Source organism: Mesoplodon densirostris, chromosome 3, assembly GCF_025265405.1.
Source record: "Mesoplodon densirostris isolate mMesDen1 chromosome 3, mMesDen1 primary haplotype, whole genome shotgun sequence".
NCBI lineage: Eukaryota > Metazoa > Chordata > Mammalia > Artiodactyla > Ziphiidae > Mesoplodon > Mesoplodon densirostris.
In genome coordinates, this window is record NC_082663.1 from 91,070,935 (window position 1) to 91,097,617 (window position 26,683).

Consider the following 26,683-nt stretch of genomic DNA (forward strand, 5'->3'; position numbering starts at 1 on the left):
AGCTAACCAGAGGGGGGCAGAGTCAGGATTGCGGACTAGGAGGACACGGAATTTGTGTCTGTGCACGACTAGGGCACCTACTAGGCACCAGTGGGGGAACATGGACACGTAAGGGGGTGGGAGGAACCCACAGCAACTGCCTTGCAGGATCTTGGTTCCCAGGCTGGAAGTCAGGCCCAAGCTCCTGTGGTGGGAGCTCCGAGTCCAAACCACTGGACTAACAGAGAACCTCAGATCCCAAGGAATATTAATCGGAGTGAGGCCTCCCAGAGGACCTAATCTCAGCACCAAGACCTGGCTGTATCCAACTGCCTGCAAACTGCAGTGCAGGACGCCTCAGGCCAAACAAGCAGTAAGACAGGAATACAGCCACACTGGTAAAAAAAAAAAAAAAAAAAATTAAATGACAAAAAAATTCGTTACAGATGAAGGAGCAAGGTAAAAACCTACAAGACCAAATAAATGAAGATGAAATAGGCAACCTACCTAAAAAAGAATTCAGAGTAATGACAGTAAAGATGATCCAAAATCTTGTAAACAGAATGGGGAAAATACAGAAACATTTAAGAAGGATCTAGAAGAAATAAAGAGCAAACAAACAGTGATGAACAATACAATAACTGAAATTAAAAATACTCTAGAAGGAATCAATAGCAGAATAACTGAGGCAGAAGAACAGATAAGTGACCTGGAAAATAAAATAGTGGAAATAACTACTGCAGAGCAGAATAAAGAAAAAAGAATGAAAAGAATTGAGGACAGTCTCAGAGACCTCTGGGACAACATTAAACATGCCAACGTTTGAATTATAGGGGTCCCAGAAGAAGAAGAGAAAATGAAAGGGACTGAGAAAATATTTGAGAAATTATAGTTGAAAACTTCCCTAACATGGGAATGGAAAGAGTCAAACAAGTCCAGGAAGCACAGAGAGTCCCATACAAGATAAACCCAAAGAGAAACATGCCAAGACACATATTAATCAAAGTATCCAAAAATTAAATACAGGGAGCCGCAAGTCGCAGAGCTGAAGCAGAAGACTGAGGACACGTGGTGCCCTTTTGGCTTCGAGGTTTACCCCTTCCAGGTCCATTTCCCCATATCCAGTGCCCCTTGAACTGAACCCTGTGCTTGGAAATAAAGCTAAGTCAACTCAGCTTGAGCCTTTTGCCTGATGCTTAAGAGGCAGCCCACTTCCACCCCTTCCACTGAGTGGCACACAGCAGTGCTGGGAGAGGATTATAGAGGAAGAGGTGGCGTGGCACAATGCACTCCTGCCTCCAGCCTTCCACCTGCCCCTGCCAGAACCTACCCTGGCCTTCCTGGTACTCAGCACACCTGCCATGTTTGACCGGGCCCTCAAGCCCTTCCTGCAGAGCTGCCACCTGCAACCACTGACTGACCTTGTGGACCAGTGTGTGGCCTACCACCTGGGCTGCGTTAGAGAGAGCCTCCCAGAGATGCAAGTAGAAATCATCACTGACTATGAGGTACACCCGAACCGGCGCCCCAAGATCCTGGCCCAGACAGCAGCCCATGTGGCAGGGGCAGCTTATTACTACCAATGACAGGATGTGGAGTCTGACCCCTGGGGAACCCAGCACATATCAGGTGTGTGCATACATCCCAGATTTGGGGGCCGGTTTGCCATCCAAGGGGCGGTGCTGCTGCGATGAATAGAGGTGCCAGATCTGCCACCCACAAAGCCCCTTGACTGTGTACCTGCAAGAGCGGACCGGATCACCCTGCTTGAACGCTTCAACTTCCATTGGCGTGACTGGACTTACCGGGTTGCTGTGCCACCTCAGGAGTGCTACTCAGAAGAGCAGAAGGCCTACTTTTCCACTCTGCCTGCCCAACGTTTGGACTTATTGGGCTTGGCCCAGACCTCAGAGGAGCCTAACTCTACATCCCAAGAGCTTCACTTCACCAGATTCATACCCAGGAAGCCTCAGAATCCCAGCAGAGGCTGGCTCAGCCCCAGGGTCTCACCACCTACATCCCCTGGCCCTTGATACCCTCTCCTCCCGTGTGGGATCCTCATTTATGACAGTGGAACGTGCTAGGACTTATTTGGCTAGACAAGATTTTATTGGGTACAAGATGATCATTTTTGACAAAGAATTACAGTAGAGATCTTAAATAAAGATAACAAGGCTTAAAGAAGTTTGGTCAAAAGACCAAAGCAGATCCAGACTTGCCACCTGCCTTGGAATATGGGATTATTACCTGTTACCATTTCTCTGCAGTACTCCAAGATGCTACTTGTTACAGGGCTTAAGAAGCAATTATCCCCAGGCTTCCCTGGTGGCGCAGTGGTTGAGAGTCCGCCTGCCGATGCAGGGGACGCGGGTTCGTGCCTCCATTCGGGAAGATCCCACATGCCGTGGAGTGGCTGGGCCCATGAGCCATGGCCGCTGAGCCTGCGCATCCGGAGCCTGTGCTCCACAACGGGAGAGGCCACAACAGTGAGAGGCCCGTGTACCTCAAAAAAAAAAAAAAAAGAAGCAACTATCCCCTAATAATGGTACCCGTCTCAGAGGGTTATTATGGAGACTGAATAAATACGAAATAGTGCCTGGCATATAATAAGCTATTATTAAAGGCCCTAAGAATCCTAAAAAAAAAAAAAAATTTAAATACAAAGAAAAAATTTTAAAAGCAGCAAGGGAAAAAAAACAAATAACATACAAGGGAATCCCCATAAGGTTAGCAGCTGATTTTTCAGCAGAAACTCTGCAAGCCAGAAGGGAGTGGCAGGACATATGTAAAGTGATGAAAGGGAAAAACCTACAACCAAGATTACTCTACCCAGCAAGGATCTCATACAGATTTGACAGAGAAATTAAAACCTTTACAGACAAGCGAAAGCTAAGAGAATTCAGCACCACCAAAACAGCTTTACAACAAATGCTAAAGGAACTTCTACAGGCAGGAAACACAAGAGAAGGAAAGGCCTACAATAACAAACCCAAAACGATTAAGAAAATGGTAATAGGAACATAGATATCGATAATTACCTTAAATGTAAATGGATTAAATGCTCCAACCAAAAGACATAGAATGGCTGAATGGATATAAAAACAAGATCTGCATATATGCTGTCTACAAGACCCACTTCACACCTAGGGACACATACAGACTGAAAGTGAGAGGATGGAAAAAGATATTCCATGCAAATGGAAATCAAAAGAAAGCTGGAGTAGCAATTCTCATATCAGACAAAATAGACTTTAAAACAAACACTATTACAAGAGACAAAGAAGGACACTACATAATGATGAAGGGGTCAATCCAAGAAGAAGCTATAATAATTGTAAATATTTATGCAACGAACATAGGAGCACCTCAATACACAAGGCAAGTGCTAACAGCCATAAAAGGGGAAATCGACAGTAACACAATCATAGTAGGGGACTTTAACACCCCACTTTCACCAATGGGCAGATCATCCAAAATGAAAATAAATAAGGAAACACAAGCTTTAAGTGACACATTAAACAAGATGGACTTAACTGATATTTATAGGACATTCCATCCCAAAACAACAGAATATACTTTCTTCTCAAGTGCTCATGGAACATTCTCCAGGATAGACCATAGCTTGGGTACTAAAGCAAGCCTTGGTAAATTTAAGAAAATTGAACTCATATCAAGTATCTTTTCTGACAACAATACTATAAGACTAGATATCAATTACGGGAAAAAACTGTAAAAAATACAAACACATGGAAGCTAAATAATACGCTACTCAATAACCAAGAGATCACTGAAGAAATCAAAGAGGAAATCAAAAAATACCTGGAAAAAAATGACAATGAAGACACGGTGGCCCAAAACCTATGGGATGCAGCAAAAGCAGTTCTAAGAACGAAGTTTATAGCAATACAATCCTACCTCAAGAAACATCTCAAATAAGCAATCTAACCTTACACCTAAAGCAATTAGAGAACGAAGAACAAAGAAACCCCAAAGTTACCAGAAGGAAAGAAATCATAAAGATCAGATCAGAAATAAATGAAAAAGAAATGAAGGAAACAATCGCAAAGATCAATAAAACTAAAAGCTGGTTCTTTGAGAAGATAAACAAAACTGATAATCCATTAGCCAGACTCATCAAGAAAAAAAGGGAGAAGACTCAAGTCAACAGAATTAGAAATGAAAAAGCAGAAGTAACAACTGACACTGCAGGAACACAAAGGATCGTGAGAGATTACTACAAGCAACTATATGCCAATAAAATGGACAACCTGGAAGAAATGGAAAAATTCGTAGAAAAGTACAGCCTTCCAAGACTGAACCAGGAAGAAATAGAAAATATAAACAGACCAACCACAAGCACTGAAACTGAAATGGTGACTAAAAGTCTTCCAACAAACAAAAGCCCAGGAACAGATGCCTTCACAGGTTAATTCTATCAAACATTTAAGAAGAGCTAACACCTATCCTTCTGAAACTCTTCCAAAATATAGCAGAGGGAGGAACACTCCCAAACTCATTCTATGAGGCCACCATCACCTTGATGCCAAAACCAGACAAAGATGTCACAAAAAAAATTACAGGCCAATATCACTGTTGAATATAGATGTAAAACTAGTCAACAAAATACTAGCAAACAGAATCCAACAGCACATTAAAAGGATCATACACCAAGGTCAAGTGGGGTTTATCCAAGGAATGCAAGGTGTCTTAAATATAGGCAAATCAATCAATGTGATACACCATATTAACAAATTGAAGGATAAAAACATATGATCATCTCAATAGATACAGAAAAAGCTTTTGACAAAATTCAACATCCATTTATGATTAAAAACTCTCCAGAAAGTAGGCATAGGGGGAAACCTACCTCAATATAATAAAGGTCATATATGACAAACCCACAGCCAACATCGTTCTCAATGGAGAATAACTGAAAGCATTTCCTCTAAGATCAGGAATAAGACAAGGTTGCCCACTCTCACCACTATTATTCAATACTTTTGGATAGTTTAGCCACAGGAATCAGAGAAGAAAAAGGAATAAAAGGAATCCAAGTCAGAAAAGAAGAAGTAAAACTGTCACTGTTTGCAGATGACATGATACTCTGCATAGAGAATCTTACAGATGCTCCTAGAAAGTGTTAGAGCTAATCAGTGAATTTGGTAAAGTAGCAGGATACAAAATTAATGCACAGAAATCTCTTGCATTCCTATACACTAATGATGGAAAATCTGAAAGAGAAATTAAGGAAATGCTCCCATTTACCATTGCAACGAAAAGAATAAAATACCTAGGAATAAACCTACCTAAGGAGACAAAAAACCTGTAAGCAGAAAACCATGACACTGATGAAAGAAATTAAAGGTGATACAAACAGATGGAGAAATATACCATGTTCTTGGATTGGAATAATAATACCATGTAATTGTGAAAATGACTATACTACCCAAAGCAATATACAGATTCAGTGCAATCCCTATCAAACTACCACTGGCATTTTTCACAGAAGTAGAACAAAAAATTGCACAATTTGTATGGAAACACAAAAGACCCTGAATAGCCAAAGCAATCTTGAGAAAGAAAAACGGAGTTGGAGCAATCAGGCTACCTGACTTCAGACTATACTACAAAGTTACAGTCATCAAGACAGTATGGTACTGGCACAAAAACAGAAATATGGATCAATGGAACAGGATAGAAAGCCCAGAGATAAACCTATGCACATATGGTCACCTTATCTTTGATAAGGAGAAAAGACAGCCTCTTCAATAAGTGGTGTTGGGAAAACTGGACAGCTACATGTAAAAGAATGAAATTAGAACACTTCCTAACACCATACACAAAAATAACTGGAAATGGATTAAAGACCTAAAGGTAAGGCCAGAAAGTATCAAACTCTTAGAGGAAAACATAGGCAGAACACTCTATGACATAAAACACAGCAAGATCCCTTTTGACCCACCTCCGAGAGAAATGAAAATAAAAACAAAAATAAACAAATGGGACCTAATGAAACTTAATAGCTTTTGCACGGCAAAGGAAACCATAAACAAGATGAAAAGACAACCCTCAGAATTGGAGAAAATATTTGCAAATGAAGCAACTGACAATGGATTAATCTCTAAAATATACAAGCACTTCATGCAGCTTAATATCAACCCAATCCAAAAATGTGCAGAAGACCTAAGTAGAAATTTCTCCAAAGAAGATATACAGATTGCCGACAAACACATGAAAGCATGCTCAACATCACTAATCATTAGAGAAATGCAAATCAAAACTACAATGAGATATCATCTCACACCAGTCAGAATGGCCATCATCAAAAAATCTACAAACAATAAATGCTGGAGAGGGTGTGGAGAAAAGGGAACCCTCTTGCACTGTTGGTAGGAATGTAAATTGATACAGTCACTATGGACAACAGTATGGAGGTTCCTTAAAAAACTAAAAATAGAACTACCATATGACCCAGCAATCCCACTACTGGGCATATACCCTGAGAAAACCATAATTCAAAAGGAGTCATGTATCACAATGTTCATTGCAGCTCTATTTACAATAGCCAGGACATGAAAGCAACCTAAGTGTCCATCGACAGATGAATGGATAAAGAAGATGTGGCACATATATACAATGGAATATTACTCAGCCATAAAAAGAAACAAAATTGAGTTATTTGTAGTGAGGTGGATGGACCTAGAGTCATACAGAGTGAAGTAAGTCAGAAAGAGAAAAACAAATACCGTATGCTAACACATATATATGGAATCTAAAGGGAAGGATGGTTCTGATGAACCTAGGGGCAGGACAGGAATAAAGATGCAGACATAGAGAATGGACTTGAGGACACGGGGAGGGGGAAGTGTGGGCTGGGACAAAGTGAGAGAGTAGCATTGACATGTACACACTACCAAGTATGAAATAGATAGCTAGTGGGAAGCAGCTGCATAGCACAGGGAGATCAGCTGGGAGCTTTGTGACCACCTAGAGGGGTGGGATAGGGAGGGTGGGAGGGAGATGCAAGACAGAGGGGATATGTGGATATATCTATGCACATAGCTGATACACTTTGTTATACAGCAGAAACTAACACAACATTGTAAAGCAATTATACTCCAAAAAAGATGTTAAAAAAAATAGCTAGCCAGAGAGCAGGGCTTTAAACAATCTGTCCCCATGCCTGGCACTCACTCACTCCCCACCGCTATGTTTCTGTTATTCTTCTGGTGACCTTCTAACATAACTTAAACAATATTTATGTGGCTTTAAATATTTACATCTATGAGCTGATGACTCCTGAATTTATACTGTCCTCTTGAGCAAGGATTCTATGTGCATCAAGGTCTAATGGATTCATTTTTATTCACTTTCTCTAACTTTTTTCACATCCTCTGGCTCACACTCAACCCTCTGTACCTCTGGTTTCTGATGCCATTAATCTTCTGGATTCCTTACTTGTGTTTTTCTGGAATACAACCTCAAATAATTTTTTCAGATGAATGTATGGGGGGCCAGTAAACTTTACAAGTGCTTTCAGGTTAAAAAATGCACCCCAAACTCCCTCCGGCCACACACACACTTGATTGACAGTTCAGCTGAAAACAGAACTCTAGGACTAAATTCCTTTTAAATTCCTTTTTCCTCAGGACTCTGAAGACAGTCTTTTAAGGACAGATCTCACATTGGTGCTGAAAACTCTGATATGGCAACGGTCAGACTCTTTTTCCTTTGGATCCCGGGCACTCACTTTATAGCAGGGTTTCTCAACCTCAGCACTATTGACATCTAGGGTCCAATAATTCTTAGTTGTGGGGTCTGCCCTGTACATTGTGGGATGTTTAACAGCATCCCTGTCCTCAACCCACTGGATACCATTATGGTTTAATAAATGCAATAACAGAACAAGTCATAGGAGTGTTAGAGCACAGATGAGGGTTTCATCCATGGTGGCAGCAGGGAGGTTAGGGAGCTGTCAGGTGATATTCGAACTGGGTCCTAAAGAAGGAGAAGAGGGAGTGAGCCAGGCAGAGACTGGGAGACCATGTTCTTGGCAGGGTGAACAGCAGCACAAATACATGGAGGCCTGAAATCAAACATCGCTTGTGTGATGGGGGCCTGAGGGAGGGGAGGTAAAGGGACAAGGAGGGAAAGGCAGAGAGGGCCAACTCCTCGGGAGGGTGCTACATTCTAGGATAAAGAAATGTTCATCCAGACTTTGGGCTGCAGATGACAGCAAAACCATAACTCTCACTCTCTCCTCTCCTTCTCCCTTCCATCCCACCCTATTTCCTTCCCTTTCTCTGTCTCTTAGGTCAGATTTCCTTGATCTTGGTCATTCTCACGTAGTCGATCTTCAAGTGATGGATCACTGGGGATTAATGACTTTAGAAAGAAATGGATGCCACTTTCCTCACAGCTCCAGCAAAAGTTCCCGGGGGAAAATCTGGATGAGCTCTGCTGGGGTTGGTCGGGCATCTATGACCCAGTCAGCAGGGACGGGGTAACCTGGGGCAGACCTGGGTCATGTGCCTACCCCCTAAGCTGGGGGGTAGGAGATGCTGAAAGGCAAAAAGCATATCTTCTCTATAGTGAACTCTTGAAGGGATTTTAGAATGATGATTGCTGGCAACACTGTAGAAAGTGGCTGCAAGGGAGGGAACAGCAGCTAGAAAGATGGATTGGAAAGTCTTGTAAGGTCCAGGAATGAGCAGATGAGGGCTGTACGCTAGAGGAAAAATGTCACGCTGAAGAGATGTTTAGGAAGAAGAATAAGCACAAGGTGAGGGGTGCTTGAGTGTGGGTGTGAAGAGGGGGGTGTCTAGTTTGATAGGCTGATTTCTGATTTGGGAGAGGGTATCCCCTGGCAAAGTCACAGCAGACAGACCTTTGTGCCCTGGAGCATTTTGGAGCTGAAAAACTTCAGGGGCTGAGAGAAAACACATCTGATAAAGCAGAGAGAAAAGGATCTGAAAAGTGCTGGGGGGTTTTTATTCCTTTTCTCACATTCCCTGCTTTTCTAATATAAATGTAAATTTTTTTAGCAAGAAAAAGGGGGGCTCTGACTAATTGAATCAGTGTGTATTAATTATGCATTAGTGAAAAATTCATTGCAGTCCTCACAGTCTTCAAGCAGAAGGTAAGTGTAGAATATAATTTTTCATGATAATAATAAGATCTATTAAAGAAGACAAGTCCTCAGCACCACTCTTGCTAGAAATTGAATCAGGAGTAAAGTACTTGACAAACTGTCTGCTGGGGGGTTGACAAACAGGCAGCCTCTGTGGTCAAACAGCGTGGCTGTGCAGAGGCTGGGCTAAGGATAAGTGTCTGAGTGTGCTAGGGATGCCATAACAAAATACCACAAACTGGGTGGCTTAAACAACGAAATTTACTTTCTCACCATTCTGAAGCCTAGACGTCCAAGATCAAGGTTCTGGTCCATTTGGTTTCTGGTGAGAGCTCTCTTCCTGGCTTGCAGTTGGCCATCTTCTCGCTATGTCCTCACATGGCCTTTCGGTGGTGTGCCTGTGGGGAGAGAGAGCTCTGGCGTCTCTTCCTCTTATAAAGACACCAGTTCTATTCGATTAAAGCCCCACCCTTATAACCTCACTTAACCTTTATTGTCTCCTTACAGCCCCATCTCCAAGTACAGTCACATTGGGGTAAAGCTCCAACATGAATTTTGCTGAAGACACGATTCGGTCTCTAACAGGAAGTCTGCCACAATACAAGTAGTTTTCACTGGAGGCTACCTCATTTCTAGAATTTCTGAGATTACCTGAGCTGAAATAGAAGGTGATAGCTGAGTGGCTATAACTAATATGATACCCAGTGCTTTTCCATCCTGTTTCAAGGCTCCCTTGCTATTCATTGTCCAGCCTCGGGGACACAGAGAGCAGAGGTGGCCAGCATTTTCTCTGAAGCCCCCTGCCACTTCCAAGACCCAGTTCCAGAGCCTTGAACATTTATGATATGGGGAAGTGGAAATGGGGCCACAGTGGGCCAGACAACAACCTTGGGGTAGCAAAGGCCTGGAATTGAGAAACAGAGGTTTTTTTCTAGGAACACATTCTTCAATCTCTCTGCAGCTCAGGTTTCTCATATATAAGATGATGCTAATGATGCCAGTTTCACAGGGTGGTCAGCACATTAGATAAAATGATGCATGTAAATAGCTGGCCTTTGAGAATTCATGCTTTTGGTTTTCTATTTTGGTACAATGGGAACTATTCCAAGGGCTTTTACTCTCCTTGCCTAAAAAATAAACCTTGCTCCACAGGACAGAGAGCCAATAGAGAGATTCTGCCAGTTGCTAATTTCATCTTTTCTAATTACACCCTCAAGTGCCTGGGAAGTAGAATGGAGCCATCAGACACATTTTGAGGTGGACATGGACCAAAACATGAACTTGTACCAAAACACCATTTCCAGGTTGATCTCACATTCTGTCTAGTAGACCACACTGGCATTTTAAGAGCCAAGACCAATGATCCCCTAAACGGCTGGGCATTTTCCTCCACCAGTATACAGTTACCCTGGTGAAAGCCTGCAGTCCCTTAGAGAAGGCTAAACGGGAGATTTAGAGGACATTTTTGTGACTTTGTCACAGGTCCTTCCTCAAGGTTATACCACACCCCTTCACTCAGGGAGCTTCAGATCTGCAAACAATCTCAGGCTTGGGAATTAGGGGAGGGGGCTTGATCCTCTATGATAATTCAAGCTAGCTTTTATTCTGAGGCGCAGACTTTTTTCAGCTACACAATTTCAGGAGTGCCTTAGTGGGCCACCCATCCATCCTAGTTCTAGGGACTCTGTGACTAATCAGTCACCAACAAAGTTCCTTGAGGATCAAACCATTCTGATATGCCATCTGGCCATTTGCCCATGACAGAAACCATGCCAACCTTGCCCCTGGCAGATAACTGCTGCTCCTTGGCCTCTCCTACCCAGGAATCTAAATATCCTCACGGAAACCAAGGAGGCTATTTCAACGTCAGCATCTCCACCTTCATCCTGGTCCTCGGAGGACAGCCATCTCTGTACTTTTCAAAGTTGTGAGCTGTCATAGCTCAGATTACCTAGAATCAGAGCCTGGCCAGGGTTTATTTGTGAAAATAATTTATTGGTGAGTGGTCTCAGGAGAAGGGAAGTGAGAGAAGCAGGATAGAGCAGGGGAAGAAAACGAAGCAAGGAGTCTTGGCTGGACACTAGTTTCAGCCTCGTCCCCAGTGCTGAAGTATGGATTGCACCACAGAGCTGGTAGCACCCGGGGGCAAGGGGACCTGCCTTAGATTCTTTTTATCCGTCAGTCTTTGGCCTCTGCCTGCTTAGGAGAGCAACGGGGGTGGGGTAAGCTCTCAGTCGAATGGCTTCTGTTTGGTGGAGGGGAATTCTATGGAGAAGGCAGTAGCCAGGACTCAGAGCAGCTGACAATAGATGTTCCAGCCTCATGAAGGGAATTGGCACCAACAGTATCCACCATGCAAACATTCCCTTACCCATGTATCACTTAACACCGTGGTGAAGGAGGTGTCCTCTGGATCTTTCAGGGGACATAGGGGCAAGGAAGCCAGTAGCACATGATTAAGTTACTGTAACATTTCTTCCTATATCCCCAAGTCTTTGAAATCCTTCTTCTACATTACCCCAAGGAAGTTCTGACATCTCACCTTTGCTTACTGTCGACCTAGACCACTACACTAAATGGAAGAAAGGGAGGCAGTGTTCCAAACAGAGGAAACAACGACTATACAAAGACTCAGACCCAGCACAGAGCATGGCAAGTTCAAGGACATGGAAGAAGTTCAGACAACTGGTGTGAAGAGAGTGAGGGAGGAATGACCAAAGACAAGTTAGAGAGGTAAGTGGAGGCCATGTGATATGGGGGCTGGGGTGTAGTAAAGGAGCTGAACTTTATACAGCAGCAACAAGGGTTCTGACCATGGAAGCAGCATGATCACACTTTGCCTTCAGAAAATTTCACTCTGGCTATGTGTCCAGATTGGGCGTGGGTTGAAGGAGAGCAAGAGTGATCAAGGGGCAAACAGTTTGGAGGCTGTTGGGGTCATCCACGCAGCAGATGATGGGACATTGGGCTTAGGTGTTACTGGTGGCAATGGAGAGAGGGATTAGACCCGAGAGATTGTTAGGATGGTAGTTTTCAAACTATGGGTCTTGACTGATTAGTGGGCATAAATTTAGTCATGACTAGAATTGTTTTAATGAAATAGAACTAAATAAAAACTACCAGAGGGGAGTTTTACCCAGTTTTCCTGGGTAGCTCCCATGTATACAGGAGGTATAAATGTTAATAAACTTGTTTTTTTCTCCTGTCAAAGTAAATAAATAGATAAATAAATAAAAATAAATGCTACCAGAGGACTTTGCATCTAAGATGGGTAGGTATTGCTTCCTGAAACGGTTGTTTCAGGTATGTGTGTGTGTGTGATTGTGTTGTATGGTATGCTGAGCTGTCGCATACAATGCATGCCTTCCTGTGGGCCACAAGAAGCATTTGAAACCACAGATGTAGAAGCAAGACCTACTGAATTTGATGACTGATGGGATGCGTAGACTGACGGAGGGGCAGGAGCTGGGAGTGACTCCATTTTCAGGTGTCACCTCCCCCAACTGGGGGGTAGAAGTCACTGAGGTAGGGATGGACGCTACTGAATGAGGAGATGGGATAAACGATGTTTCTTTATCATTTTAGGTGGACCAAAATAGGTTACAAACCCTGTGGGGATGGAGGGTCCTTGGGATACACAGGGCTCCCAAAAAAAGGCCTCTTGGCGGGAGTAAGCTGGCTCCTCTGCAGCATTTCCTGCCCGTCAGAAAAGGTATCAGCAGCCGCTAGACTGTGGGCAAGGTCTCGGACCTGGGCCTGGACCCTAGTCCCCTCCCAGGGGCATCTCCTGCGCGGGTGCGGAGAGGCCCACACGCCCGTCACAGACTCTGCAAGGGAGGCTGTCTGCAGAGTCGGCGCCAGGATTTCGGCCTCGTATAACTCACAGCCTGCTCCTGGGGTAATGCATGGCCTCTGCGTGGCTGGCCATTGATCCAGGTCCTCTAGGAGGAGTAAAACAGCAGTGGCCGCAACAGTTACATTGCGTGCTGACACGTGCCTGCCAGGCTGCGCCAAGGCCCGCGGGACTGTGCCCATGACATCGGCAAGGCAGCACACGGCTCAATTGCTCCTTCTCTCACCCCTTCGTAAATTGCCTTTGTCAGCTTCTCCTAGCGGAAGCTACTCTCTTCATCAATCAGAACCAATGGCCTGTCGGAATGAAAAATCCCCCTTCCCAGCCAGCTGAAGAAAAGGGTTTCAGGCCTGGGTGCTCTCTCTTGGCTCTCAGGCACCACCAACGCGCTCCCACACCCATTGCTGGGCCGTCGGGCCCCAGCCCCACCCCATGTACACACACACACACACACACACACACACACACACACACACACACATCCTGCCTGCAGCCCCCCACGGCCAGGCACTCATCTCCTACCTGATGGTTTTGGTGCCTGAGCAGAATTCAGATTTTGTCCCTTGATTGTAGGGATCAGACCTGCCCAATTTCTAATCCTAATAAAGACAGCATCTACTTATACGATTTTAACCCTTTATGTATCCATTAAATGTTTGTTTCATTAAGCCTTCCTTTTTGAAACATAGGCTAAATGCCTGCCTTCTGGAGGCAAGGGATTTCAAAGATAGTTACACATAGATTATCTTGGAAAAGTTACAGCATAAGGTGATGAGAGGAGGCCCTGAGGCCAGGCTGAGCAGGGTTCAGTTCTGCTTTGCTACTACTACTGGCTAGCTGTACAGCTGTGGGCAAGTACGTCACTTAACCTGTTATTTCTGTAAAATGAGGATCATATGGGTACCTATCTCATAGGAGGGATATGAGGACTAAAAGAACTAATAGGTGTCTTACAACACTGCCTGGAACGTGGTAGGTGCTATGTAAGTGACACCTATTACTTACTATTATCATTGTCATCAACAACACCATCATCATCACCATGTTCATCAATATCTGAGTCATCCCGTGAGAGAAGAAGATTAAGCATTATTATGCCCATTTTCTAGATGGAGAAACTGAGCCTCAAACACTTAAAGATGTTAAGTGACTAACTCACAGCTCTGATGTCTGCAAGTATGTCCCAACTCCAGACCTAATGCTCTTTCCACCTCAGTTACATAGGTCTATAGAGTTAAGAAGTCTCTTTTATGCACTTTATTACAATTCTAAGAAAGCTTCCAGAGCTCCCCACTCCCAATATGATTTGAACATCCTTCTCTGTGCACCCTCTCCTCCTTGTGGGCAGGATAAAGTACCCACACACACACCCAAATGAGACTCCCGTTGGGGTGTCTCCAACGACTTGGCTTCCAAAGGCTGCTGCCATCTGTCACCAGGGGAATGGCGGGGGGCAGAGAAAGTGTCACTGTCCTGAGGGCCACCACCACCATCCCTTTATGTCACCTGGGAACAAGTGTGCCCTGGAAAAGGTAGTAAGCTGCGAATCGTTTCCCAGGTTGCTGGTGATACACAGATCTATGGGTGTTAACATCAGTCCTCGTCTTCCAGCGGCTGGCTGGCCACCAGCACTGCAGGGCGCACTGCTCCACAGCCAGTGAGAGAAGTGGCTTAGGCTTCTGCCTTCTGTTTGGCTGGAGGTGGGAGCACAGTGCGGACCCAAGGGGATCAGTTGATGGGGAGCTGTTCAACAAGGTCCACACTGACATGGGGCTCCCGGGGCCCCTCCTCCCCGCAGGGGATTTGCTCCCAGCTCCTGAATGTAGCCTTGTCTGGACAGACAGCCCAGTCCGCGCTGCAACACCCTCACCTAGGCCCCTCGTTGCTGCCTCCCTTCCTCTCTGTCCTCTCTCTGACATAGTCCCATGTCTCCAACAGCCAGCCCCAGCTTCCCGAGGGCTCTCTGTGGTCAGCACTTTTGGTTCTGGCTCCTGACTTGATGTCAGCCCCTCCCTACCCCAGCCTTGGGCCCAGTGGGCTTCCTCACTCCTCTAGGAAGTAGGAGCCTTTCTTCAAGGGTGCTCCTGCCTAACTGCACTGAATAATGATGGCCCACAGAGCTGGTTTCTGCTTGTGGCTTCCCTCTGCTGCTATTAGCCATCCATTTCCTTTCATGCCTATCTCCTGAGTGACAGAGCTAATCAATCTCCACTAGCCCACCTGGGAGGCATTAATGCAGTTGATTGTCTACTGACAACAGGTGGTGGAAATACATGAGTCTCTTGTTTCCAGGTGGGAGAATGTTTATGTAAACAGAGTAGCCCCAAATTTTAACCTAGCAGAAGAATGGATGCCAGTATTGGAAGTTGGAATGAAAACCCTTATCCGTACTTATCAACTTGCATCTTCCTGACTTTTATACAAATTCTTCCTAAGAAATTCATGTCTCACACTGCTAGAATCCTGAATATTCCAAAAGCGAAACAGCATCAACCCAACCAAGAAAAGGGCATTTGCTGTAATTTACACTCACTCGTCGGACGCTCATTAAATATGCTTGTTGTGTGCTGTGAAGGCTAAACCCGTAGAGGGCAGAGGTTGCTTCATGAGACACTAAAAACACTTAGACATTGGGCCTCCCTGGTGGCGCAAGTGGTTGAGAGTCCGCCTGCCGATGCAGGGGATGCGGGTTCGTGCCCCGGTCTGGGAGGATCCCATATGCCGCGGAGCGGCTGGGCCCGTGAGCCATGGCCGCTGAGCCTGCGCGTCCGGAGCCTGCGCGTCCGGAGCCTGTGCTCCGCAACGGGGGAGGCCACAACAGTGAGAGGCCCGCATACCGCAAAAAAAAAAAAAAAAAAAAAAACACTTAGACAAGGCTTAGGAGCTCATTTCCAAGCTCCTCAAGGTTAATGGAGGTGCCCCAAGAACTTCTGCTTATTGTTGAAGAAGGTTGGAGTGTGTTGGGAAGACAGCGCTGTTTGTGACGTGATGGCTTAGCTCTTCTGCATCTACATTCCTCTCTGCAGCTTTAGAGGTGGATTTGGTGGTGGTTGCAGTGAGCAGAGGCGGGGACATGGCTGCTGTCACCTGTGCACATAGAGAAATGTGTCCACGAGCACAGCTGTGCAACCACACACTCTGGAGAAGCCACAAACGTGGCAAATGCCTGAGGATGTCTCCCCGAGCGCAGGCAAAATCACTGCATGTCTGGGGTCAGGGAAGACTGGACGAACAGTGGTGTGGAGAAGGGGGGTGGTAACTGTGGACTCAGTACTCATGAAGACTCAGAACTTTTGGAATTTTCGAACTTCTCTCCCAGCTGCATTCAAATAAGGAGGTCCTTTGTAAAACCAAGTGCTACGCTTGCAATATGTTTTGTTCTGGTTGGCATTAAACCCACAAAGAAACAACCTAGTAAAGTCCCGCCCCCCGATTTACCTTTTTATTTATTTTTTGCCATCTCCATCCCAATTCTTCTATTAGAATAAAATGTTATTGTTTTAGGTTTTATCAATCTTGGAGCTGCCTCTGTTCTCTGGACCAAACCAAGCTGATTCTGGTTTTACCGCCATGAGGTAGAAGTCACAGGACACTGAGAGAGAGATACTGTCAATGTGCTTTCCACATTCTTCATTCCCTGTCAGATGCCATGTCATGTCCAGATTGAGTATCTATTCTGTTCCCGGCTTCCTGCCCTCAGTGAGACTCTTCACCTGTGTAATCAGGGCCCCCAACACTGGTGCTGCTTCTTCAACAGTGGGGGGGCTGTGGGAGGGAAAGACCCAGGGGGTTGCCCACATCTTCAGCTGGCTCACTGCAGGTCTGCAGGGGCTCTGTTCTAAGGCAGGAGGCAGAGGGACCCACATTTTCCCGGTGCCCTCAGGTCTCAGCTGTGGACCCACGTCCATACGCAGTCTCAGCTCTCCAACCTTCTCTGGGACAACTATGGGCAGGTTTTCCCCTGTTCTTTAATGGGGACATAAAAAGTAAGGGAATTTACAGATGTTACCTCTGTCTACCCATTCTGTGGTGAGGTGCCCTGTCCTTAGGGAAGAGGGAGCACGGGCCTGGGTGTATTTTGCTTCAAGGAGAGGGAGAGAATTCCCAATGTATCAATCCCGTCAGCTTCCCAGAGGACGTGCCTCGGGTGTCAGGTCCCTGTGGAGGAATTGTCCTGAGAGCCCCTGTGGCACGGCAGCTGAGTGACAGGTTTCTTGATACCAGAAAGCTTTCTCTTTCTTGACACATTTGCTGCCAGCAGAAATCACTTCAGAGCAGAACATGGAGCCACAGATCCAACACTGAAGCTTCAGTGTAAAGCTGTGTTGAATTCTACTGTAGAGTGTTCAAGGGGTAGAGACACTCTTTGCCTGGGACAGAAATCCTGCCACTTTCTCATTACCAGGTTTCCCCAAACAACAGCAAAAGCTCCTGATTTATAAACACTTTCTCTTTCTCCACAGCCCCTCACTGAGCTATTTGTGGCCACTTGCTGAGGAACGGAAGCAAAACTACATTAGAACCAACTATTAGTTTACTGATGCTGAGAGGTTTGTTAATCAATTCAGACTTTTTCCTTTCTTGATCAATACAGATCTGGCTTGTCCTGTGAACAGACAGTTACCCAATTACCCGCCTTCTAATTGCAGCCTCTACATCCTTCAACAATTCAGCTGGTTTCACCGATCAGGTAACAACTAAATTGGCACCCGGTCCCTTGCAGAACAGATTTAATCTGGCCTGCATTTGATTAAAACGCCTCACCAAAACCAGTGCCAGATGTGATTTTATCACTTGTTACAGTGCCCTCAGGAGTTTCCACAGCACAACATGTAACAAGGCCTAGCATGGGGAAATTGAAGTTATAAGTCCACTCACCAGTCCTTGGAGGCTCCCAAATATACGACGGGATAAATGTGTCCTAGAAACACTGAATTCCTGGTCCTCACCTCCTTGAGAAAAATTTCTAGAAGTGGAATTCTCAAGTCAAAGGGGCAGTTCCTTACACATCTGATGATCTGCTGACTGCAGAACAAAAAAAATCAGAATATAAATATCACCAAAATATAACTATGGGAAAATAGTGTTCCCTTTGTAAATTGATTTAATAAAAGATAAATTTTGTGAGAATCACAGTGTGATACACTAATAATTTTATAGAAATCTTTAAAACAATTCCTATGTCCTCAAGCATTTGTGTTGCTAAAATTTACTTAACAAATCTCTCATATTGTGAAAATTTTTTAATTAAAATGCAACTGTAGACTGCAATTCATTCATACAGAGTAATCACTTACCCTGTCCTTGAGGATTAAATAATGAAGCTAAAGCCTTTCTAATTACCAAAGGAAAATAATCTGTTATCTGTGTCATTAGTTTTCACCTCAACCTTGTAAAAGGAGAAAAGGCAATGAATTCATTTGCAATAAGAATCCTAAAATTGTAAGTAGAAAACCAAAATATATCCAGTATTTTATAATGTGTGATGTAAATATAAATTATTTATAAATGGATTACATTGTACTTGCAACAGAGGAACAATGAACTCCTTGTCCAGGATGAGGCAAATAAGGAACACGGTGACTCATTGTAAGATGCCTTAGAAGCCATGGGGGAAAGTTAGTGTCAGGATTCCTGCCTTGACTCCACATAAACTATCTAGGCAGCTGTGCAAAGGGAGCTCAGACACAAAATATGTGCTCAAAAATGTAGAAATATAAAATATTTAAAAATATAAAAATGTTTTTTAAAATCAGCTTTCTCACCTAAGAGGAGAGAATCAAGTTCGTTGTTATGGAATAATGCTTTACAGTCTTGTTTAAATAATATTAGAGTTGGATTCAGATGAAATGCCTGCACTTCCTTATCTGAAACCAGAAATAATAACAATAACAGCACATTAATATTTACAGGATTACAATATTATTTACAAAAAAACCATTAGGTGACAATTTTCTTTCTGTAAGTCAGTACTATACAATAAAGTGGAGGCAAATATAAGGGCAACAGATTAAAAAGAATACCTGCAAAAAACAAATCGTGGAATTTCTAGATTTTACCTTTCTAAATCAGTCACGCTGCTCTGAGAAAAACTACCCTAAAACAATGGACACTGGAACCTGGAGCTTCACAGAACAGGAACCAAGATGGGAAATCTTCAGTTTGCTGGTGGCCACACTTTTCTGGCTATTTCCCAAATACCAGAAACCCACCCTGACTTGCTAGGTTAAGCAAGATCCAGCTTGTCATTTTCTAGGACACCGTGTGAAGTACATTCTTGGATGGAACTGCCATTAATAGAACGTCTCTAGGAGTCCACAAGAGACTCTGCTTTTCCTTCCTTCTCCAGGCCCTTCACGATTGCCTTAACCCTAGTTCCATCCTTCCTTCTGACAAGGGGATTTGACTGAAGACTATCAATACAGCCAAGCACCTCAGCTATTCTCAGGGGACAAATTGGTAGGTTCTCCCCTGTTTTCACTTGGCTTTAGCTATTGCTTTCTGAGGGAGAAGAATAGCTTTATCTTTTCTTCTGTGGAAATGTCTGAAACTGTTTCTGTTGTAAAGTACTAGGTGGTGCTATCTTTCAAGGTTGAGAGCACCTTCAAACTGGGTGGAAGTGGGACCATTGAGTGCTTGCCTAAATTGTCCCCAGGCCTCCAGATTGGCATATAACCTGGGAGTCCTCAAGTGGAAATAACACTTTTTGTGGAGATGATGCTGAGAAAGAGTAAAGGTGATTATTAAAGTGTTTCCTGCTAATGAGGAATTGGAGCCAGCTTCCCTGGGTTTGTCATGTCACATAGTGGGTGCCTAGGCCTGGCACACAGTAGGTCCTCAAAGAGTGCTGCCTGAATAAGTCTACAGTGCAGAAGAGTTGGGCTTTTACTGCCATTTCTGATAAGAGTCTCTCGGGGTCAGGCCAGGGCACCTAGGGACCAGGGCTCCTAGGAACCAGGGTGGCTATAGACCCAGGCTAGTCTACTCAACGCCATTTGGAAGAGTCTATTCACTACAAGGTTCCCGTGTCCAGTGGGGCTTAGGAATCTTCTTACTGTTTACATTCTTCCTCCTATGCCACAACCTCTTCCTTTTTCTGTCCCTACTTCATTCACTCCAGTTTGCTTCCCCGCCGAATCTCAGCTTTCTTAGTCTCCTTTCCCTTAATGCAGCCAAAAATCATAGACATTAAAAGACGAAAGAAGCATTTGTGATTTTCTATTCCAGTGCTTTCATTTTACCCATGAAGAAATCAAGGATTGGACAAATTACATGCATTGCTCAAAGCCACATAGCTAGTAATAGTTATGATAGTTAACACTTGAGTGTTTACTGTGCGCCAGACACTGTTAAGTGATTTACAGCTGTCACTTAAGCTTTACAACGACCTGTGATGTAGGTACTTGTGGTGGGTCAACTTAACTAGGCTACAGTCAAGCATAATACAATTAAATGCTAATCTATGTGTTGCTATGAAGACATTTGTAGATTTAATTAAAGTCCATAATCAGTTGGCTTTAGTAAAGGAGATTGTCTTGGAAAATCGGGATGGGTTTAAAAGCAGAGGTTTCCATGGTTATATGTGTGTGAAGCATTTTGTTGGAGGCCACATTTGAAGGAAACTTCTGAGCCCCAGCTCAGCCCTAGAAGCCAGGGTTGGTGGTTCCTTCCTCCTTCCTGTTCAACTGAAAGCAAGGGTGCTGGGCTTTCATCAGAAAGGGTAATACTCTCCCCCTGCAGTTTGGGGGTGGGGAGGTAGTCACAGTGGACTGGCATCTAACTTTGGCTATCAAATTTATTTGTCTGTACCAGGTCTTAGTTGTGGCATGTAGGATCTAGTTCCCTGACCAGGGATCGAACCTGGGCCCCCTGCATTGGGAGCCCAGAATCTTAGCCACAGGACCACCAGGGAAGTCCGGCTATCAAATTTAAATGGCAAAATATGACTGCTCTGCTGGTAGAAGGAGGGGTGAGGGGCAGCTACAAAGGAAAGGCCTAATCCTGCAGTGCCTACCCACCAGGCTTCCCAAGGACCAGCTGTGAGTCGTGGGCAGAGGCAACTTCAGCCCTGCTCAAGAGGGCCACCTGGAGGGGCAAAGTTCCCTCAGGATAACGAAGCTACAAGCTCCGAAGTTCAAGACACATCATGAGAGTAAATCACCCACATCAAGGGCACTGCAAGGGGCAGTTCCAGGCAAATGGGTCAGGGAGGAAGGGTCTCTAGCCCCCATGAGAGAGTCAGCAATAATACATGCCAGGCTATGTACGAGAGGGTGACACGCATAACAGTGAGTCATGGCCCAAGCTTGGTGTGGGGAGATGCCTCAATTTTAAATCAAGTTCATAGTTTTGATTATTACAGGGACTGGCCTTGTAATTTCTAAATACCGTGCCGAAATTTAGAATACCTGGAGGATTTGTATGACATGAGAGTGACCAGGAAATTCATGTGATACCCAGCTCCAGGGAAGAAATTGGCCCTACCAAATAAATTTAAATGGAAACAGAAAAAAGTTTTTGTTTTCTTAATACAATGAGACACTTATATGAGACAAGTCTGCTCTATGTACCATTTACATGAGTTGAATATTTCCATAAAGTTTGCCACCCTCAATGCCCTAGAATTGGACGCCTTCTTCTCCAGAGAACATAGCATTGTTTTATCTTCTTTGAGGGTTCTTTGCAGTCTTAGGTGCTTGAGCTGCAAACTCAGATATCTGTGTCTTTCTTTGAAGTTACTCATTATCTTGTGAGTGACTCTGTTGATTGTCATTATGAAAGGAGAAAAATGTAAGCAAACAACTCATTCTTCTTTATCCTTCTACTTCTGACAAATCATTAGTCTTTGCAAATTCTTCAGCTGTCATACTTCTCAACCATTGCTACATTTTAAGCCTCCTAATTTCAAATGTTATTTTTAGGCCCCCAATTCTGAAATCAGTACTTCTCTACTCTGCAGGATCTGGTGCCACAGTGGGTCTTAACATATATTGTTTTTACTCTGTTCCATGAGGAGGTAAGAGAGTGGGAGATTTTTTTTTTTTATTAACACACACATACCCACACATTTAAAGGGAGATTTTCATGTATTTGTACTCAAGCATAGAAGATTATGAAGGAAGAATGCTACTCTCCAAAGCTGTAACTCCAAATAAAATTTACTTGTGGACGTACCTCAGATGTTTGGATCTCATCTCCCTCAAAATTTGTTCTTCCCTTTCCTTCCTTTTCTCTCTCTCTTCCTTCCTTCTCTCCTTCTAAAGCAAGCCTCTGTCATAATGTGAGAAGTTACGTATCTTTTCCTTTCCTCTGTGCAAGAAAACTTCTGCCCATCTCCTGTGATGATGCATCTATCCCACAAATGGAAGTTTCACAGGATCACTTGCTGAGAAGGAAGGGCTCCCCCTCTCTAATCCATAAAGGGAGATTAATTGTCAAATGTGTGAACACAGCGAACCGGGCAGAGCTGCTGCCAGACCAGTGATCTTGGATCTTCAGTGTGCACCGTTTTAAGTACCTTGTCTCACTCACCTTCGTGAAAGACTGAAAGAAAGATAAAGCAAGACAAACCCCAAATCCTACAGAAAGCAAAGTAGTTTTCTATTAGCTTAAGCAGCAAAAGAAAGCAATTGTACAGGGTTGTATATTTGGAAAAGCCTCTTTGCATTTAAATATTGTGCTACAAATATAACCAGCAAAACTGAATTTAGGTTAAATAGATAAGATGCAACATCTAACTGAAGGGTTACAATGCATGAAAAATGCATATTCATTAGGAGATTACATTTATAATCTCTGCTTGTTATGAGAAGATAACACAAAGGTGCAGATAAGAAATGAGATGCCCAGAGCCATATAGAGATTTACATGCAATCATCCTTTTGGAATTCCACTAAATTCTCCCAAATTGCCTCCTAAGAAAATTGTGTTGCTGTTTACAGGAGCTCTTTTCTCCTCTTGACATTGCCCTGTTGGCAATCACTGTCACAGACTATTACGCTTTCCTCCCTCGACTCAAGTCCAGGTCAGAGGCAGGATGGAAATAAGTGACACAGTCATTCAAGACAAACTTTCCGGCTGAGTTTCCTGGCTCACAGCAACCTAAGAATATCTGTGACCCTAAAAAGTGACGCTCGACTCTTGACCAGAGACCCCCATTTCCATTCATTTTGAGTTTTCCCAGGTTTTTCAGTCTATGACATGAATGACCACGTGAGTAGGTGGAAATCACTACAAAGAACCTGAAACAAGCCGATTTTCATGTTGTCCACAGCCAACTTGGAGTCACCCTGAAAGATGCCATCCAGTACAAGAATTGCACGTGTTGCCAGGAGGACACAGGCTCCATGGGAAAAGGGACTAAGGGACTGGCAGTTTTCTGGGTGGAGCTGGAGCTGGAGCCCCGGTCAGCAGTTCTCCCGGCACCCTGCCTAGACTGGCTCAGTTTGCCCGTCGGAGCTTTTGCGGACACACAGCCTCAGGAATCTCAGGAGCACTTGGAGCGCCCATCCCATCTCTGCTAAGGTGGGAAACTGTCTAGAAAGAGACAATTGTGAGAGGAGAGCGTCTCTGAGGATCCCAGTCAGTGCTCCATATCCACTCTAGAAAGGGGGCCTCCCCTTTATCTTCTCTGATTCCCCCGAGGCGGGAATGGATCCAGTAACTCTCCTGCCACTGTCTGGCTATCCACCCCACCCCCAAATCTTCAGTTTTTATTAAGGCAAGTTTACTGAAGTACAATTTGCACACAGTAAAGTTCACTCCACTCCCACTCCCAGCTCCTGGCAAATTCTTATCTGCCTTCTGTTCCTAAAATTTTGCCTTTTTCAGAACGTCATTTTGTATCTAACTTCTTTCACTTAACAGAATGCTTGTAAGACTCATCCATGCTGTTGTACTTAACAGTATTTCATTTCTTCTTATTGCTGAGACGTGTTTCATTAAATCTCTGTTCTACAATTTATTAGTTTACAGTTGATGAACATTTTGGTTCTCTCCAGGGTGGGGAGATTATGACTAAAGCTGCCTTGCAGGTCTTTTTGTGGACGTGTATCTTTAGGTCTTTCTCTTGGGTAATAACTTAGGAGTAGAGTTGCTGGGTCATACGGTGAGTGTATGTTAATATTATAAGAACTTGCTAACTGGTTTCCGAAGTGGCTGTACCATTTTGCACTCCCATCAGCAATGTAAGGGAGTCCTGGTTACTTCACATGCTTGCCAGGACATGGCACTGTCCATTTAAAAACGTTTAGACGTGAGTGGATGTATAGTGGTATAGAGGAATAAGAAGAAGACGGAGGAGGGTGAGGAGGACCATCTCCTTAGCTTTCCCCAGTTGAGGCAGTTTACTTGGGGTCGGTCTGCTATGGTCTGAATGTTTGTGTCCTCCCACAATTTATATATTGAAATCTTAATGCCCAATCTGATGGTATTAGGAGGTGGTATTGAGAGGTAGAGCCCCCATGAATGGGATTAGTGCTCTTATAAAAGAGACCCCACAGAGCACCCTAGCCCCTTCTGCCCTGCGAAGACCCGGAGAGAAGTCAGCAGTCTGCAACGTGGAGGAGGGCCTTCACCAGAACCCTACTGGGCTGGTGCCATGACCTTGGACTCCCAACCTCCAGAACTGTCAGAAATCAATGTTTGTTGTTTATAAGCCACCCAGTTTATGGTAATTTCGTTACCGCCGCCTGAACAGACTAAAACAGGGTCTTTTCTCTCCATTCAGGGACCTGGTTCCCACTCATCTGGTGGCCCAAGATGCAGACATACTCTTTGTCCACACCCCCCAGCATCTCCTCTGCACGCCAAGGCTGCCTGACTGCCAGTACCTGCCACTCTCTGCCTGAGCACCTTCTTTTCCTTGCTGCAGGCACCTGTGCACCAGGAAGCAGCCCTTAGCCAATGAAAGATGGGGAGTTGATGGATCAATATCCCAGCTTGCTCGCTGCCCTCCTTCCAAGGTGAAGTGACTGATGTGTGTTCCACACTGTCCTCCAAATCCCAGGCAGGACTGAGCCCTGGTTCGGCAGTGGCAATAGGCCTGAGGCACACCCTTTATTGGCTTCTTCCTTCTCCCTAATTCACTTCCCCACTTCCCACCTGGGCTCCTACTGTCAGCCATCAAATAACCTACTTGCATTTAAATTTGTCTCAGGGTCAGCTTCTGGAGGAACCCAAATCAAGATAAATTTTTTGCATTCTTTTGGACAGCTTTGCCCTTATGTCTAAAATACAAGCCAAATCCTTTTCAGAGAAAGCCCTGGCCAGAGAAGCAGAAGGATGGATTCTGGCAGTCTGGTATCAGGGTCTTCTGAGTAGTCCACTCAGAACCCTCTGGGCTGCCTCTTTATCCTATATGCTTCCAGTAGATTCCAGGTCCAGTTGTTTCTAAAATTCAGAGCTAAATACAGTCGCACTTAAGAGAATTCAGTGGGTCTGGCATGATGTGCTTCACAGTGAGTCAGGCAGCTTCTGAGTCTCCAACATGAGTGGCTGTGGACGGACCATATTTAGATCAAACCATCAATGACCTTCACTGAAGTGCAAACCAAAGCAACAGTTTACATACACGAGATTCATCCAAGTACTTTCCTAAACCAAATAGCTGGGAGTATTTTATCTAACAGACCGGCAAAATGTTTTAAGAAAATTAGAAAAGTGTCTTGCAATAAGAGTCGGTCTAGTCTCAGATCAAGCCTATTCTGAAGTATCCACTTTATGAGCCCAGGCCACTTTTAATACAATGAAACTGCCTTCTTTATTGGCCTATATCATGTTTGAACCCATAAAGCAACATGACCCAGCTTTGACATTATTTGTAGGTATAAAAACATGGTGTTCTTTTATAAGAACAATAAGAATTATAAATGCTTCACTTAGCTTTAGGAGGAAAGCCTTCTCTTGAAAAATGGAAATCAATGTATAGTGTAACATGTAACACACTTAGAAATAAGGCAGATTCTATACAAGTGACAGAAGCTTGCCGGAAACAACAAGCTTGAGTGCACTCAATCCAGCCATTGCTGTTATTCCTCACAGTAGCTGAAGCAGGTTCTTAACAGGAGAGATGGAAATGCTGGATCCACAGTGCAATGAGAACCACATGTGACACACTGTAGTGTCAGTGTCGACAGCTGTACTCACCACCCAGCGGGGTCTCATGTCAATGTCTAAAGCACTGTCACTAAGGAATGATGGAGAACATCTGGTCCACTGTGACCAGGGATTTGCACCTCTTCTGGTCTGTTCCGGTTGGGTCTGGGAGTCTCTTAAACTTGCCAGGTTCTACTGGTGTTCATCTGTGTGCCATGAATGATTTTATTATCTTCTTTATTGCCAGACTCTTTACTAATTTTCAGAAAATTCTTAGCTCCTGTGTGTGCAGTTGTCCAATGCTCACTTTAGTACTGAATCTTTACTTGATTGCTAAGAGTCTTCTACTTTCCATCACTGTGACCCACACTGCTGGCCGCTGGTTACTCACAGCCTGGAACGGCATCTCTCCACCGCACTGCAGGGCAGGGCTCTGAGTCCGAGCATCCCCATGCAGCTGCCCAGGCTGCCATCTTGCGAGGGTTATTTATTATGCATGTTTACTTTTAGGTAGGAGGTAAGGAGCATCCAAAGCTCAAAAGATTTAAACAACATATGGGAATATGAATCCCAGGACTAATTAGAGTCCCCATTTGGATGGTTCCAGGAGATTCTTTCCCACCTGC

At 44.3% G+C, this 26,683-nt stretch overlaps 1 pseudogene; it reads left to right on the forward strand.

The window, feature by feature from the left end:
* The first annotated feature begins 1,250 nt into the window (after window positions 1–1,250).
* LOC132485326 (cyanocobalamin reductase / alkylcobalamin dealkylase-like) lies at window positions 1,251–2,012 on the forward strand (annotated as a pseudogene).
* Window positions 2,013–26,683: the final 24,671 nt, after the last annotated feature.